At 48.4% G+C, this 6328-nt stretch overlaps 1 protein-coding gene across 11 annotated transcripts in view; it reads left to right on the plus strand.

Annotated features, from left to right (window-relative positions):
• Ahdc1 (AT-hook DNA binding motif containing 1) overlaps positions 1-5608 on the plus strand; it is a 67712-nt gene extending 62104 nt beyond the window's left edge. For all 11 annotated transcript variants that reach the window (XM_029565205.1, XM_029565204.1, XM_008836760.3 and 8 more), the window contains one exon: positions 5201-5608. The gene's annotated coding sequence lies outside the window, so the exon portion shown is untranslated. The remainder of the gene's footprint in view (positions 1-5200) is intronic.
• Positions 5609-6328: the final 720 nt, after the last annotated feature.

Consider the following 6328-nt stretch of genomic DNA (forward strand, 5'->3'; position numbering starts at 1 on the left):
AAAAAAAAAGAAAAAGACAAGAGGGCTAAGAGAATAAGAGGAAAGGGTAAATGCTGGGGAAGGAAAAGAACTTGGGCCCCAGTCTTCAGGAAGTACTCCTAAGAGCAGGACATAGAAGGGGTGTGTCAGTAACCCTATTGAAGCTGTCAGGACCAGTCCAAGTTGGCGTTCAGAGGCCCTCCCAGTTTACAGAGGACTCAGCAGCTACAAGTCACAGAAGCACTGAATGGAACTTCAGAACAATTCCTTTGTCTTCAGCCTCCGCTTCAGTTGCATACCCATCACATCCTTGGTTGGCACCTGTCCTTACATAGGATGCCCCCAGCAGGAAAGACATATGTGTGTGAAAGTGTGTATGTGTATGACATGGGCATGAGGACTTGATCTCTCGGGATAAGAAAGAATGGACATTGGCAGGTGGGGATCATAGTCACACCAGATTGATGGGTGTCTATAGGTAAAAACTCCATTTTGTCCCATTAGTGTTTTAGATCTCTTTATCGAGCAGTGGAGGAGGCAGGGAACGATCCTTATGGGGGAATTAACTACCAGAGCCAGTTTAAAGCCTCTGGCCCATAGTGGACACTAATTTTGAAAAACAGAAGAGCTGGCTTAGAGCTTAAGAACACTGGTTGTTCTTGCAGAAGACCTGGGTTTGAATCCCAGCACCCATGTGGCAGCTAGTAACTGTCTGTAACTCTAGTCCCAAGGGAGCCAACAGCCTCTTCTGACCTCCGAGGGCATTGCACGACACGGGTGTACTTACCTACATGCAGGCAATACATACATACACATAAAATAAAAATAATGAATAAAAAATTTTAAAAGCTTAAAAAAGAAAGAAGAGCTACCCCACACCACTAGTCTCCCCAGTTGAGTCCCTCCTTGTGTCCCCACCTTCAGTGGGCCCTAGGCCCCACCCTTCCTGATGGTATTTCTGCCTTTTGGGTGTAGTCTGAGCCCCAAGCAATATCTTCTCTGCATTTAGGTGCCTCACAGGCCTGACAGCCTGAAAATGCCAGAAAAGTGACTTATTCTTAAGGCAGCTTCAGTCTGCCTTTGACTCCTTGTCTCTGGAACACCATCTCAGTGCCTGAAGATCTCTCCCATCACCTATGCAACCCCTTTACTTTACAGAAAGGGAGCTGAAGCCCAGAGAGGGTCACACAGCAAATTGGTCTCACTCTGTCTTGTGCTCTGGTATCTTGTTTGACATTGAAATCCTCTTCTGAGAGCATAGACTAGAGAGTGGAGGGCAAGCTTAGCACATGCCATGGCAGGTAGTGGGTGTGAATACATGGCTGCTTAGATAGACTTGTGAATGTACGCTCCACTTGTGGGGAGAATGACTCCCTGGGCAGCCTGATTTCTGTATCAACTGTAGCACTTTGAATCTCTACTCAGCTACCCTGTCCCCTCCGCCACTGTCAGGAGGAGACCACTGAAATCCTTGGCACCTCAGTTGCTAAACCTGCTAGAGTATGAGGACACAGAGAATGTGGCTCTGAGGTTCCTTGTGGAGGCACTAAAAAGTTAAGTCTTAGGAACAGTGGTTGGTATCCTGGGGCTTGATACCAACCTGGGACTGAGAGTTCAGAGGTACCACACACAGGTCTCTGGCCTGGAGGAATAGAGTAGAGAATGACAAGTGCACCGGTAGCTATGGTAACAAGGCACTCTCTGAGGAGGCATCCTGGAGGTGTGCAAGAGTGAGCTGGACACCCTGACACATGCTGACCAGCCTTCCATCAGTCATGGCTCTGTCATTCAGTCCACAGGCATGCGCCACCCCAGCATGCTGGGCACTGTTCTCTGCAGTAAGTTAAGAGCTGCAGTTCTCCTGCTCAGACTGGTTTGAACACCCCTATTCTTCCTGAGCCCCACAAGACTTCCCTTGGCACAGCCATCTCCCTGCGTGGAGTGTCTGATTGGGATCTGTCTGTTTTGTTCCCCCTCCACTCCAGGAGGCTCTTAAGAGTGAGACCAGAGCTGTTTATGTTCTCTGCCTCATCCCTAGTCCCCTGTAGTGGGCTGCCTAGCACTATAGTATTTGGTCTGGTTTTGGAGAGTTGAGCCTGGTGAGATCTGAATTCTACCCAGCACAGCATTCTCCCATCTCCCCCTCACCAAGAACCCACCACCCTCCCCCAGATTCTGCTTGAGCCTCTGGCTAGCCAAGTCCTGGAAGCTGGGAAGATGGTGGGAGGGGAAGGTGAGGTGCTCTAGGCGGCTTAGCAGAGGGTGAGAAAGAATCCTGCTGCCTGGCCGCAGGCACCAGGGGAAGGGAAGGTTCTGGCAGGAGCTGCCTGCTGGGCTGAGATCACCATGGAGACCTGGCTTACAGAGGGTCACTGGCAGTGGCTAAGGGCTGGTGGGGGTGGGAGCATCAGGGATTTGTGCAGAAGCTCCCAGCCTGCTCCAGGCCCTTGAGGAGAGTGGGCAAAGCTAGGGTTCATCACTGTCAGTGTGCCAAGTAGCTTGCAACAGCCCACTCTGTCTCTACTAGTCACCCAGAAGATTCTTCAGCTCGGCAGCTGTCCTTCAACTGCAGTAAAGCCAGCTTCTGGATCGAAGCCCCCAATGTTTGCTGAACCTGGCACCCCACATAACATAGTCCTGTCCCCTCATCTCTGCAGCTGGTCCTGCTTGTCACCCTAACTGTGTAGAGCTGACATTCATCCCCACAGCACCCCTGTTCCCAAAAGCTGCTTTTCTGACGACTGTCCCAATTGTGCTACAGCTGTCACCTTGCAGGCATACTGGCTCCCCCCACCCCAGTACCATCCCCCTACTGTGGTGCAGACCTGCTGGTATCACAGCATGCAGCCCTCATCCTCCCTCATGTCCCTGCTCACAGCCTGGCCAGATCACCAGGATGAGGTGCTGGCCCTTCCCTGTAGGAGCCCACCTGGTCCCCCTGGCCCTCAGGAGAGCCCTGGCAAGTCCAACCTCAGGACAAAAGTCATCCCTGGGGCTGATTGCCCAGCAGACAGCAGCTGAGGCTGAGCAGAATGTCAATGTGGCCCTGTTGGAGAGGAAAGCCAAGAAAATACAAGGGAGAGAGGCTTTCTGTCACTGCCTGGCTCTGAGGGAGGATGGATGCTGGGCAGAGGAGACTTAGGCAGTTTAGTGCCCCAGCCCTGGCCCTGATTCTGGAGGAAGTAGTCTTACACTGGGGGTGGGAAGTCAGAGTCCCAGGCTCTGAGAGCAGGGTGACTAATGGCCCATGGTCTTAGGAATGACTAAGCCAGCCCTATCTTGGGTACTTCGTCATTTGTACCAGAAGAAGAACTATAGATCCAGAGGGTCCAACAGGCTGGTGGTCTAGATAGGAAAGTTGAGTTCCACACACAAAATTAGAACTGTCTAGCAAAATGAAGTTCCTACCCTTACCTCGAGTGGGGACTGGATGTGGGGACTGGGGCGGTTTCTGAACTTCAGGAAGACAGTGTCTCCACCAAACACAGTGGGATAACTTCTTCATTCCTTTATTCAGGCTTCTTCATCACTTCATCTCTTTAAGGATCAGGATGGCCGAGTGGGGCTGGGAAGAGGGATGGATTCAGAAAAAATGGGAGCAGTGGTTGATACCCATGCAGTGCTGTGCTGAGGCTTTGTCTGTCATTCCTTAGAACAATCTAGATTTGAAGCACACACACATACATACATATACATGCACATTTGGAAACTCAGGTTTGGGGAACGCTACTGGGCCCATGAAACTAATAAAAGTGATAATTACTTTAATGTATTACACACTTATGTTCAGGTTTTCTCTGCCTTAAACCACTGGATCTATGGGGAGCAGACTAAGGCTTTGTTTTCTTTTTTTTTAATATTATTTTTATTTTATGCGTATGAATGTATTACCTGCACCTGGGTCATGCAGTACCCACAGAGGTTAGAAGAGGGCATCAGATCCTCTGGAACTGGGATTTCAGATGGTTGTGAGCTGCCAGGTGGATGTTGGGAACCAAACCCGGGTCCTCTGTGAGAGCAGCCAGTGTTCCTAACCACTACCCCTCTTTCTAGCTCCCTCTTGTGTGTGTGTGTGTGTGTGTGTGTGTGTGTGTGTGTGTGTGTGTGTGTTTGCTGTTTTTTGTTGTTTCTGTTTTTTTGGGACAGGGTCCTCCTGTAGCCCCAGCTGGCCTAGAATTTACTATGTAGACCAAGCTGGCCTCAAACTCAAGAGATTTGCCTGCCTCTGCTTCCTCAGTACTAAGATTAAAGGCGTGCCCCACCATACCCTGCCCTCTGTTTTAAGACAAGGTTTTGTGTCTCTTGCCTCTGTGCCACAAGTGCTGGGTTGATAGGTATGTACTACCACACCTGGTTTATGCTGTGCTAGAAATCAAACCCAGGACTTAATGCATGCTACGCAAGGATTCTACCAACTGAGCTATATCTCCTAGCCCTGTTGCTTATTTGATTCTTATGAGATGGTCTGACCATGCAGCCCAGGCTAGCCTTGAACTCAAGATCTTGTTGCTTAAGTGTTGAGATTATACAGCTCATGGACCATGAGCTCTATTTTCTTCTCCTTCATAATGAATAAACTTAGACAGGGATGGTAGCACATGCCTTTAATTCCATCACTTGGGAAGTAGTGGCAGGCATATCTGTGAGTTCTAGGCCAGCCAAAGTTACATGGTAAGACCCTGTCTACAAAACAAAACAAAATAATGAGTAAACTGAGCTTACAGAAGCTTAGCTTTTGCTCAAAGTCACATAAGTATTAAGTGGCAGCATTGGCATTTGAACTCACCTGTGTCTAACTCCAGAGCCCAGATTCAGCAAATCCTGCTTTGAGATCTTAACACTTCATCCAGACCATTTTTTACCCCTTGGTATAATCTTTGGCATTTACAAATGGGGAAACTGCACCTGTAATCCCAGCTCTTAGGTAGCTAAGGCAGGAGGATTAGAAGCTTAAGGCTAGCCTTAATACATAGCAAGTTTGAGGCAAGCCTGGGCTACATAAGACCTTATGTGAAAAAAAGGAACAAACCAACTACCAAATCTGGAAACTGAACTCAGAGAAGACCACCCATAGTCCCAAAGTCACATGGGGCCCCATTTGGAGAAGGAAGCAGAATCTTGGTGGGAATTGAGCCAAGCCCCCTCTTTCCACCCCTCATCCCCAGTCTCAGAGTTCAGTGTCTGTCTGCTGCTGATTCCTGCCTCTTGTGTTTCTTTGCAGCTTTCAGAAAACCAATGCCAAGACCCCTCCCAGCGTCCACATCGTCCTCTGGCAGGAGCGCCTGCCCCTCTGCCTCCCACCTGCCCCTTGCACTCCCTGCAGCCCACCCCCCCCACCCCCACACAGAAGCCGAAGGTGAGCCCTTTCTGCACAAAACCAGCAATTGTAAATACTTTTTAAAAATGTACAAAACTTAAAAACAAAACAGTTTTAGAAAAAGACAAAAAAAAAAAAGAGCGAGCGAGAGAGAGAGCGCGTGTGCAAGAGTTTGCAAGCAGGGCCTCAAGGTGTCCAGAGCCCCTGCAAGTATGCACTGAGAAATTTATCTACAGGTCGTTTGACAAAAATGAACAATATCCTATTTATTGTATATACTGTTTTATTATAAATCGTGGATTGTATATTGCATTCTGTAAACCTGCTGTGGTCCCGTGGTGTGCAAATTCGCATGGTGGGGGGGAGGGAGAAGAACCTCTTGCGGGAGCTTTTTTTTCTTTTTTTCTTTTTTTTGTTTTTTTTTCTTTGTTTTTTTCACTCTTTTGGGTTTTCTCTTCTGTTGTTGTTGTTTTCTGTTGGCAGGACACACCCAAAGATCCAAGTTTGTATTAAAAAGAAATGAAAAAAAGCAAAAAAAAAAAAAAAAAAAAAAAAAACCCATCTTTTCCCTGGTGTCTTGTGAAAGGGGGGTGCATGAGGATGGAGGGGCAGAAAGGACATGGCTTACTTTTGTCACCAGTCACTGGTTCCACCAGAGGTGTTGAAATACCTATGTTGAGTTCATGTGTTCTTACCTCTAAGTTCCCCCTGGTAGCTGGGTCGCCCTACCCACATCTTACCCAAGATTCTGTGCACCCCCCCCACCTCCGGCACGCGCTTCTGAGCATCTCCATTCTGCTCCCTAGAACATTCTGGCCCATGCATCATGCCCCAAGTTCAGGAATTCTGCCTCCTGGTTTTGGTTATTTTGAGTTGTTTTCTTAATTCTTCTTTTGGTTTGAGGTTGTTTTGTTTCATTTGGTTTCTCACCCTGTAGCCCAGGCTAGCCTGAAACTGTCCTCCTGTGTCAGCCTCCTGAGTGCTGGTATTACACACATGCACCACTGGATTCTGCCTCTTGACTTTGCTGTA

This window comes from Nannospalax galili, unplaced genomic scaffold, assembly GCF_000622305.1.
Source record: "Nannospalax galili isolate Female #2095 unplaced genomic scaffold, S.galili_v1.0 scaffold1798, whole genome shotgun sequence".
NCBI classification, from domain to species: Eukaryota; Metazoa; Chordata; class Mammalia; order Rodentia; family Spalacidae; genus Nannospalax; species Nannospalax galili.